This window comes from Orbicella faveolata, unplaced genomic scaffold, assembly GCF_042242905.1.
Source record: "Orbicella faveolata isolate gen_17 unplaced genomic scaffold, um_ofav_v1 contig_35, whole genome shotgun sequence".
Taxonomy (NCBI): Eukaryota; Metazoa; Cnidaria; class Anthozoa; order Scleractinia; family Merulinidae; genus Orbicella; species Orbicella faveolata.
This window is the reverse complement of record NW_028301564.1, coordinates 6,902,944-6,915,000: the sequence shown is the minus strand read 5'-3', so window position 1 is coordinate 6,915,000 and position 12,057 is coordinate 6,902,944. Positions and strand designations below refer to the sequence as shown.

General features: G+C 37.5%; 1 long non-coding RNA gene across 1 annotated transcript; it reads left to right on the top strand.

Moving 5' to 3' along the window:
• The first annotated feature begins 7,320 nt into the window (after positions 1-7,320).
• Positions 7,321-10,201, top strand: LOC149102801 (uncharacterized). The gene is made up of 3 exons (XR_016202086.1): positions 7,321-7,483; positions 9,007-9,067; positions 9,917-10,201. It is a non-coding gene; the product is annotated as an uncharacterized LOC149102801 (long non-coding RNA).
• The last annotated feature ends 1,856 nt before the right edge of the window (positions 10,202-12,057 follow it).

Below are 12,057 nucleotides of genomic sequence, written 5' to 3'. Positions count from 1 at the left end.
CGCAGTAAAAGAAAAAATTAAATTATCAGGAACAAAAGCCATCTCCAAAGTCCTTTGACTTCGAATTTTTTTTTCATCAAACAAAAGAAGTTTAATAATAGTATTTGATTCTCTTTTTAACTTCGTAAATATTTTTATGACTTATCTTACATATTTTATTGCATTCTACCGTTCGTGACATTTTTAAGTATTTTTACTCCTAGAAACATATTTATGCTAATTTTATGTATTTTTACTCGCACTTATCGTTAGCTTTTATTACAAAATCGATCTCAAAGAAATTACTCGTCAATATTAAAATCACTGTTCTTTTTAATTACGTCGACGAATGTTACCGGTAAATCGGAAACCGATATCCTTATTTAGTTTGTCAAGTTTGTGATGGTTGCTTCTTTGACAAAATGTTTAGCTCATTTTAAACTGATTTAAGAAAATGAATTCCTTCAAAGTTATTGAATGTTACGGGCTTTCCTATGGAAATAAAGCGTCATGAAATCTCTGAATGTTGATAAAGTTGAAAATACTCTTCATAATTTTTTTGACTACAGCGTCTTTTTTCTTGATAATTGAGAGAGATAGTTTAGTCAGTGCTACGTGTAAATGCTCAAGTTAACAAATAAAGAAGCCCCGACTGTGCTCTGTTCTGTTGTAAAGCACGCAGGAAGCGGTAGAGCACGAAAGAAGTGTAGGGGAAAACACGAGACGTAGTCGAGTGTTTTTCCCTACTTCTTGAGTGCTCTACCGCTTCCTAAGTGCTTTACAACAGAACAGAGCACAGTCGAGGCTTCTTTATTTGTTTTATGATAAAGAATCAGATAATTTCCCCACGCATTCGGCTGAATTTTCAAACCAAGCTTTATTTTCCAAACGAGCAAAAGTGGCGTCAGCCGTGTACTGTTCTCTGATAAAGCACGCTAAAATAAGCCAATCACAATCCTTGTTAGAATTGTTCAAATAATTTGATTGGCTAACGAAGCGACAGCTGTCAATCACAAACTGGACTTCAGCTAAGCTTTCAGTTTCGAGAAGTTTGAGCGGCTTTCGAGAGAAGAACGATGCCTTCAAAGTTCGCTTTTAAGTTAATTTTTAAATACGGATCTCAAGGCAGGTAAAGGTTTATAGTCCAGAGGAATCCGGCCGTATTGTGGCCCATGAAAACGAGCACTTTTCCAGTGGAAATTACGAAACGCGGAGCTCAAAGCTTGTGGATGAAAGTGCGAAATGCCGGGTTGAATTTGAAAGGAGCTACAGTTATTTACGGCTTGTAGCCGCATGCAGCAAGATTGCCCGAACTAGCGTAAAAGTTAGAAAGACTTAACGGCTCCCACTGGTTCTACTTCGAGCACAGAAGAGAATATCAGAACAAGTTTTGCACTGACCACTCGTCGGTTTGCTTCGCTGAGATGACCGGAGAACGAGCGTTACTACACTGCATGTAAGTGTTGTTTGAGCAAATGAGCATTTTTAATTGTAAATTTACAAAAATAAAGCTTCTCATCATAAACAGAGACAGTTCAATTGTTTTCTGTCGTTGTTTTACTTCTTAGTATAATTTCTGCCTTCGTAACAAAATTAATGTCTTTATCGAAGCACTGTTTAGGTTGAGAATTTGTGTATTTCGCTACAGCTGTACATGTTTTGTCGGCGGGAATCTAGCAAAACTTGTTATTTTAGTACAGTTTTAACACTACTGTTGCTAACAATGGTCTCTGTGAGCCATATTTACTGCAGAAAAATAGCTCGCTTCCAGTGCGTTTGTCTGAGTCACAGGGGATGTTTAATTTGGGTCAAATTTGTCAAAATTCCGAAGCAAAAATTTGGAAGCCAACTTATCGTCATCAACCCGTGCTCTGTTCTCTGATAAAGCACGCTGTTTCAGCCAATCAGATCGCGCGTTATATGGAAACTTTATTATAAATAAACTTAAAGTGATAACTTATTAATGACTGCTGTTTTAAAACATACCTTACCGGCATGGTAACATGTGGTACCTTTTGGAAACAATTATACTGTTACTAACGACGTAAACAAAACATTTCACTTTTAGTATTACTAACCCTGTACTTTGGTCATAACAGGTTTTGAATTGTTAATCATATTCTCACTAACTGTTTTGAAAGGAGTAATTTTGCGAAACGTTTCCGACGCTTACTTGCACTGAATAATTTGAGCGCTTACCTTAATCTTGACGAGTTACGAGCACGTTACTGTTCTATTAAAAATAAAGTATCTACAGTTCCCTTGACATATAGGATAAACTTGACGTATGAAATAATTCTTGTTTTGAGACAGTACATTTTAGTCATTTTTCAGTCTGAATGCACTAAGATTGTGTGTATTTGTGCTCACACTGCAAGAGAATTATTCCGGGGTAACTGGAGAAGAAAGAGCTGTAGTGAAATAGAGGATTAAAATATTTCTATCTAATTTCCTTTGCCGAAAGATGAAGCATCGCAGTATTAAGGGGATTTCAAGAAAATGATTGATTACTTCTTATTTGATATCACTAAAATTTATTTTCTCCTGACACGTTTTTTCCGTGACTTTAATTTTATTGAACAGACGCAATACTCATTAAAAAGCGTGGTCTGCATTTGTGCGGGGCAGATGTGCGCAAAATATGTTTTTGTTGGGTGGCATAGTGAAATTCAAAAAGTAAAACTACACATACTGATGCGCAAAAGTTGTTCACAGTTTTATTATATTCTAGGTATCGGTGACATTGGTACATTATAGAAGTTTCTAAATGAACCTTATTGTGTAATGAAATTTGGCGATAACAAAGCTTAGAACAGTCAGATAATGATAAGTCAATAACATCTATGGAATATGAGTGGGGTTGCTCACCTGAAAAATCGCGAGACTCTCGTTTCAAATTTTGGGGCTTTTCAGTGACATTGTGAAAATTCTCAAACAAAACCAACGATATTGAAAACGCATTTGAATCACCTGTTTTCAGGTGCAAACTATCAAACGCATAGCTTAGTTGATTCGGTGGACACTCGGCTGGTGAAAAAGAGTTGCCTTTTCGCCGCTTAATAACTTCATCTGTATATGTCACAGAACAAAAGACACTTTGAAGCTGGTGAAGATGTTAAAGCCATTGGTGATATTTGGAGCAGCAGTGAGTGGATTGGCTTAGTGAGCGAGGTCGAATTGGATTAAATAATCCAATTTATGCTACGTTATTCAAAACATTTTTCTTTGAATACACTATAGCGAACTTTACGGGTAAATAAAATTGCTGCCCCTTATTCAATTTTCCAGGTTTATGATATTTGCTTCTCCGACAACATTTGTTACTCATTTCAAACTGAAAACTCCTTCAAAGTAATTAAAAATAACGGAAGCTGCTATGAAAAATAAAGAAGGCTGAAAAGCTTGTTGAAAATACCTACTCGTAATTGTTTTGGTAGGTGTCTTTTTTTATTGCTAATTGAGATCGGCAGTTTAGTCAGTGCTACATGAAACTAGCCACGACAAATTTTAAGTTATCTTGCAAAACTATGTTTAAAAACACAGTCTTACCGGCCAACTAGGAAGTTGTGGCCGGTTTTAAAGTTAGATATGTTATCTTGTGTGAAACAGTTGTATCAATACTTACGTCGTAAAGAAAAACATTTAACTGTGTACTTTAGTCATTCAGGTTTTGAGTTGTTAATCACTTTGTTAATTGTTTTGAAAGACGTCGGTTTTAAAAGGTTCCGATATTATCACCAGTTCTCATTATGTTGGCGGAAAAGCTATTATTTTCTTTAATAGTTTAAATGAACACATGGTCGCGGTTTTGCTTTATTGAAAATATCTACAGTTCCCTTGACATGAAGGGTAAACTAGGCGGACTTAATGTTAACAATGGTTGAATGATTTATTTGTTCTTTTTATTTTATTCAACAATAAAACTTGTTCAGTTTTTCCCCAGCAATTTATAGCTTTTGATCTCCATCCAATATATTTGAAAAACCCGTTTGGACAGCTGGCATCAGACTTCCATACAGTGAGCACCACTAGCGTTTGGATGATTGCGATCACTATCAGCTCAGCGCTCCTTGCCACTAGCTACCACTTTCCATATGACCACTTAATGTTTACGATCAACGAGATCGAACTAAAGTCTATTTCATCGATTGTTATCGTAAAGATCGCTGCAATCGCTGAAGAATGGTTTCCACACGATTGTAACGAGCGGTTTGTGTGTATTGGTGCCTGTATTGCTGGAGAATAAATCCCCCAGAGTACCTGGAGATGTAGTAAAATATAAGGTTAAAATCTTTGCTTATAATTTCCTTAGGAAGATGTGCTAGTATATTTAGAGCATTTTACTTGATTTCTGCGTATTGCCTTAACCTTATGGCGTGATAGAATCTGGTAACAAAGACTACACTAAAGATGGATGCCCTCTCGTCCGATTAGTGGAAAGAACTCTAAATAGCGGAGGATATACTTTGCAGAGTTTTAATTGCGCTGGTAATATTTTTTGAGGGTGTCACTTAACTGTTAGGCTGATAAATCAGTAGGATATCAAATATACATACAAGTAATTTTCATCCAGGAGTTCAAATTGTCTTTCGTTCAATGTCGTGCAGAAATTTATCGTAATGGTAATTTTTTGAACTTGAAGGATATACTCGAGACAGATGAAGGTAATGAAAGAAAACAGACTATTTAGTTAATATAGGACGATTTTTGTTGTTTTCGAAAGATATATCGCCTCCCACCAGGCGTCCCAAGTGAGTTGAGGTTGTTGTTAGTTCTCATCTTTGCTCTGAAGGTTTTACTCCGGTCCTCTCGATAATCTATCCAACCTTCTAAATTTCAATTCAATCTGGAAACAGTGGGCAAAGAGCCTCTCCGTGGGATGTGCCACTGAGCAATTTATTAATTCATTTATTTATTGTTACATTTGACGAAGGAGAATACATTCCTGATTCCGTCGTGTTCTTTCCCCGTGTTACCAGCCAGAATTTTACGAGGTTTCTTTAAATCTCTGTAAGAAAACCAAAATGGCGTTTTACTTGAATTTTGAACGTATAGATGCCATATGCAAATACGTAGGATCGCAAACGTACTTGAAAAATAATATCTCTCTGTAGCGCTAGGACCAGGCCGGTGTGAAAACAAATCATTTCTGAATCCAGCCAAGGTTTCGAAATAATATGGAATTTTATAGACAGGCAACTTCTCGATTTTCGAACACATGTAACTGACGCGTCAAAGTTGACTCGTGAATTGTCCACACGAAGTTAAGTTCTATACCACAAGGCAGTTATGATCAAGAAAAACGAGTTAACAAAGGCTTGAGATGCCACCGCACGCTAACTGCCCATCAGCATATGCCGTCAGTCCTTGAGCCCTCTCATTGAAATTTTGTTCCTGCAGACCTGTGTGATGTTACCGTACCCAAATTCGCAATCAGCCAATCAGAAGCCATGTCTATTGTTAATATATAGATTTAGGCCAGCCTAAAAGCGGAGCTCCTCAGTTATTTTTCGGAATGTTGTTACTAATGAAAATAAACAATAAAATAAGACAAATAAAATAAGACAAAACTTGCCGATAAACGAGCTAGTTTCATGTGGAAGGTCCGAGGGACTCGTTATTCGTTCATTGATCTTTTTACTTCGGCACAAGCCGAGGAAGAGGCTTTTAACAGAAGGACTTCCTTGCCCTTCCGCGTTCCTAGCTTACTTAGGTCTGTTCCTCCGAAAGCAAACCAAGAGCTATGGAAGTCGTTAAAGCTGTGGAAACACTCGCATATCGGCTCGCGTCCTCCAGAATTCTCGTTTGCCCAAACTTTCACTTGCGTTTCTATTAAACAATTAGATTGTGAGCTCGAGATTTCTATCGCGTGATAGAAATCAAGAGCGAATAATCTAATTGTTTTAGTATAAATCCACTAGTCGTTCAAAACTTTATCTAAATCCACTTCGAAAACGCCAAGAAGCGGCTGTTACTTTGTTAACAAGGGCACACTGCTACACTACTCATTTTCTATCACATAATCGTTAGTGAGTAGCGTAGCCAATCATAAAACGGCATTCGTGATAGAACGCTAGTTGATTTATACTTAAACTCGATAGAAGCAAGGAAAATGTTTTCCATTTCTTAAATAATGCATGTTTGAGGTCTAAAAAAACTGCCGAACAAGCGGAACGCGAGTACGTTCAGCACTTTTTCTAGACCTCAAAAGTGCATTAATTTCTTAGGAAACATAGGAACACCATCCTGTTTTTGGTTTAGTTAGTTTAGAGTAAATATAAAGCATGAAAACGCGAAAATCTTTACATCTCAGAAGGGTCGCTATTGGGCTGGTATCACAACACCCGAGACATTCGTCAGTGCTCCATAATTTCAAGCCGTGCATCTATAAAAAATAATGCACGCTCAGCTCCAATAGCGGCTATTCAGCGGCTATATTCCAAAATTCAATCGAAAGCAAACTGATGAGTTTTGCCGGGAAATTTCACAAATGAAAACTTTGTGATAAACCAATCAGATGTGGGCAGAAAACTCGCATATAAATCATTCGGGCCAAATGACAAATTCCATGTTCCGTACATTACTAAATTTGTCAGCGTAAATAAATTAAAATATTCCTTGAAATCTGGTTATCAGTCATTCGGTTTGCACAAATTAGAGTGCAATTGTGTTTAAGTGAGAAGGCTGAAAACCACTTTATGATAGTGTATAGCTTGCACATTCGCCGAACCATGAAACTATCTTTGAACATAATGAAAAAAGAAATAATTTTCCTGTAGCGGAATTTGAAATTTACTTGATTCAAAGAACGGCGTATTGACTTATTTCTAGAACAGGGATATCATTATGAATGCAAATTTTTTCTTGAATGGAGTCAAAATTATGCCCAAGAAACCGTCCAAAAATGGAGGAGTAGCGGGGAAAAGAGATAAGTGACTCATTGTTGAGTGCTCTGGAGACATGTTGTCTCCTTTATAGGAATGAACGGAATGCATAGCCGATTTTTTCAGATCGGCACTCGGTATTCATGAGATCTCCATTCTGGCGGGGTGTCCCCGGCAAACTGCCGCATAAGTAAGTACGCGCAGGTCGGGAGCCCATCACTAGGAATGTGCAACTCCCACACTAAGCCTATGTCATGGCATTTTTTACAGATCGATGGGTCTATTTTTAGGCTTCTTTTCCCGCGAAATAACAGCCTCGTTCCTCGTTTCCCCCCCCCCCCCAGTCTTTAAGGGCAAAGCCGTGGGAACGAGGTTGGCGAAATAGGTCAATTCCGGTCTACATGAGCGCGCATGGCACGGCGGAAAAACCGCTGATTGGCTGAAAAATTCGTTGTCTTGGAGCATGCTCAAGCGCTCGCCGCTGACAATTTGCGGCTGCAAACGAGTTTCGAAAATGTCTGGACATTTTGTAAGCGTTAGCATTGAACAGCAAGAAATGTTGTGGATTTTTTACCCAGTTAGAACTTCTACTTGTCACAGAGAATGTGGATTAAGCAAAAGTAAGTATGTTGCAAATGTGGCAAGATTTCCGTATAACCCCATACATTTATTATGCATACAGTTCTTTGTTTAACTAAACAATAGCGAAAACAATAGCGCTCCTTTGAGACTTATCTGATTTGAATAACTCTAAAAGTGTCGCATACTTTTAGACTTAGACTTTTTTTCGAATTTTCTATCTAAAATACGCAAAAACGGAACGATTTCTTGAAACCGAAACGAAATTTCATAATTTTGGGCGCATTTACCGTATTTTAAACTGAGCGCAGGCTTAAAACTGCTTAAAATAATAGCGATTTAGACCTGTTCGCTAGTTTAAAAAAGCTTAAAAATACTGTTTTAGGCCTAAGCAAAACCGGCTGCTTGCGGTTAGCTATAATCTGTTGCGCGGGTTAGCGACTATTGTACTAATTTTGTAAATGTAAACAAAGTGAAATAAAATTCTAGCTTACCTGTCGCGTCTCTTCGCGTTTTTTCCCCCTTGATTTCCTTCCTCAAATTCAGACCCATGCGATGAAGCTGTGTATTTTGTTTCTTTCCTCCATGAAGTGGCGATCAGATCACGAACAGTGCATACAGTGGTACGAGGAACAATTTACGCATCTTTGCGCACTTCGTATAAGTCGGCGATATGCTTGATAATGTTTCCAAAAGGATCATCTCCATAGTGCTGACGCCACAACCATTGCTGTAGATAGCTTTCGAAGAGATCTTTGGATGTTCCTGTACGAGGCATACTTCGTTTGACTCCCCACCACGTATTTTCAATGTGCTGGGTGTGCGCACCTGTGTCTGGGTCTACGATGTTTAGGCTGTGGTTGACTGTGAGAAGCGATTGGGAGAAAGAAAGAAATCACCCCCCCCCCTTTTATTCACCAGGGACCCACACATGCGATGCATATTTTCGTGCAGCGTGCAACATGCGTTAAACACATGAATAAGTAAATTGTAATGTTAATTTTTTGGAATGCGAACGAGTCAAGTAAAATAAAAATTATTTTTTGAAGGGGTAATTCTCAACTGAATCTCGTAGTGTAGTGGTGTAGAAGAGAGACTGGTAAGCGAGAGGTGTGCGAAAGGTAAGTGGTTCGAGACCTGATGGGGTACAAGAAAAAAAAGGGAAAAAAATCCGTAAGGAGCCTGGGTAATATGGAGAAGAAAAAGAGAGATGAATGGAGCTAGGGGACGAAAAGAATCGGCGAAAAGACAACGCGCGATAGCGCGCCACAACGCGCAATCAAATCCTCTTTTATTCACACAGTAAGTAGTAATTATCAATGTATATATTCAATACCTTAGGGAGTTGCTATTGTCTTCAAAAACAATAGAGCGCATAATCAATTAATAATTCTGCATGCATAATAATGTATGGGGTTATACGGAAATCTTTCCGCAAATGTTAGCCTGGTTTTGTCGCTTTCTTTGAGTGTTATTCTTTGTGTTGTGATTTCTTTTGGCCGTTGGTGTCGTGTTCCAAGCGGAAGCACCTGCTTAGTTTATTTACAACACTCTTCTGCTGCAGATATTGGTGTACAGATGACTTAAGACAATGAACACAGCATAATGGAAAGCTATGTTGAAAGGTATGCCAAGTTTTCCTTCCTATCCTTCCGTAAATGGTTGATTTTTGCAAGTGGCAACATTTGCTAGTTTGTGTGTGGCTTCGGAAACTTTTTGGCTTAACTTGATGAGTCTACATTTTAAAAGTTGAAGATTTTGTTCGCTATCATCTGAATTACCCGTCATATTTTGACTTGCCTCTGGGAAGAGACCCGTTGGATTTTTTGTCTGCCATGTTCATATAAATAGGTGACGAAAACCGTTGACACTTTACTGTAAATGAGCTTAATTTTGTAGATTTAAGGATATAAATCTTACATGCAATGCATGTTTTAAAAGCGTAGCCAACTGATGTTCAGTCCGGATATCAGCATACCATTCAAGGTGACACATTTCTTTCCACGTTTAGATATATCCTCTGGCTTGTGTTGTCTACAATTTAAAAGTTCTTGCAGCGGTGCAAGAATCTGATATGACAGATGTACACTAAGTTTTTTGTTTTGTTATTGAATGGACTAATTGCGTGGTTTTGATGGAGTTTTTAAAAGTTACCTTGTAAAATTATTTTTTGGCCTGAAGGCAGACTTTTTTGGGTTTAATTAGTCTGATGATGATGAGGTTAATGAAATGTTTTTATTTATTTTTTTTTTTATTGAGTGAAACCTCAAGAAGTAACAATCCTTTTGTTGTACTTCATGATTATGTTGTACTACATGATTTAAATTTCCCAGTTACAAAGCTAGCAAAATGACTGAGGTATTCACAATATAGGTTGAAAGAAGTTGCGTATAATGTATGAACAGTGCAGTACAGTATGAACAGTGCAGTACACCTTAATTTAATTTTACATTTTTTCGTCTCTTTTTACACAGTTAGACCTCAGATTTTCACAGCTCTCCTCCCCTCTTTCAATTACTTGATTTTCTGGCTGGTGACAGTGTGATGTGGCCATGTACATTGTGTACATCAACGTGAAGAAGTTTTTTTCATGGATGAAATGAATGCCATCTTCCTTGGAGAGGATACTAAATGATATGTCCCCTTTTATAAAAAGATTAAGGAATAATAAAAGGGATAATTAAGGAACCAAATGCATGGAACAAGTATTTCAGGATTCCCCAGTAATTAATAAAGAAAAATGTTTGAAGACAGAAAAATTATAGCTTGGTAAACAACTTGGTTGGGATTTGACTTCTTAAAAATTTGTAGATCATAATATTTTGGTGTGGAAGTTTATGTGATATTTAACAATTATTCTTTGCAATCGAGGTGAATAGTGGCTGTTATTCACTGAGATTGACAAGTTTTTATTATATGTACAAAGTGATCTCAACAACAGATGAAAAGGAAACCATTAAAAGATAATTTATTGACCTCTCAATTCATGTGTGGAAAACGTGCAAGTGGCATGAAGATGTGCACAATTCTTTACAGAATCTTCTAACATGGCAAGTCTAGTTAACCTGCGATAAAATCCTCGTTGATCACAATCTAGTAAAATGGTCTGTTAACACTGTTCAAATCAGCAATCTAAATGAAAAGTCTGTTTGCTAAACAATTTCATTGTTCAATCAAAGCTCTCATTTTCACTTGAAATGAAAATTGAAAATTCAAAACTTTGAAGACTTTTTTGTATTTTCTGGTACAGTATCTTCTTGTATTCTCAGGATTTCCATTTCAGAAACACTGGCGGAACATATGTTTTCACCAGCCATTTTGTTATTGTTTGGATCACGCATCATTCACTCGTTAGGGAGTGAATAATTATCAATTATTCCACGAGAGCGTGTTGGATATGAGATAATAGATAGCCAACAAGGCACGTATCGCTGAGTTGGCTTTAATCTTCTCATATCCAACAGGCACGAGTGGAATAATTCTTTTATTAAAAAGGCCCCCAAAATATAGAAAACTAGGCTTAAATAACAATAAAAATGCTCAAAAAATCATGCATACGCTTTCCATATTTGTAGAGCATGGTATAATGGCTCATAACCCCTGATGGCTGAAACAATGAAAACTCTCAAATTGCATTATCTAATGATCCAGTTTTTTTAATGATGCTCATTGCTTGTGTGTTTGTGTTGGATTTTATTTTTATTTCAGTTTAGTTTTCTATATTTGAGGGGTGTTTTTAATGAAACAATTCTAGTCACGCTTGTTTGGTCTTTTTGTTTGGGAATGGGAGAGGTTAACTTAACAGTAGTTTTTACATGTAGTTATTTTGGAATTGCAAATCTCTAAGTTGCATTTTAATCAGATAAACATGTTGCTGAGACATCATTGCCTGATCTGATTAATTTACCAAAACGTGAATTGTGGTGCCAGAAGATAACCATATCCACCTCAAGGGAGGTTACTGGAAATTCTGAGGAGTGAGGGTGGGGGGGGACTAGAATTCAAAACTTAAAATTTTGAAAAGGAATGTGTGAAGGTGAACTGGCATTTTCAGTGGGGTGTTCAGGGAAGGGGTTTGCTCCAAATGCATGTGTTACGATATGAGCCCTTATTGCTTCACTGATGTTGATAGAGATTTGAATATCTTCTGTATCTGCTCTAGTCTTATTTTCTACAGTAGTGGTTTATCAGCCCTCAGCCCAACACCCAACCTAGAAAGCCTGGTGATCACAATTTGTCTGGTCCCTATCCTTCAACCTACCAGAAGTACAGGACTCCAGCTGACATAGCTCATAGGGTCATGGATACAAAAACCATCCCTCCACAATAAGGTGGTGACCCCTTAGGATGGTTGGAAGTTGGGGGAGTGAGTAAACAAAATTTGGTGGCAGAGTCTGCAAGGGTATGGAATTTATCTGGAACACAATATGAAACAGTAGAATTTTGTTGCAGTGAAGGCTACAGAACCTACTCCTTAAAAGTGTCTAGGAGAGATGGCATACGGTATTTGCTTGGAACAAGACTTAAACTTACTACTAGGAAAGGAGGGATGGTGCAGTTTTCATGTGTTTTCTCACAATGGTGCTTTTTGCAAAAAGGCATGCTTTCCAATGTG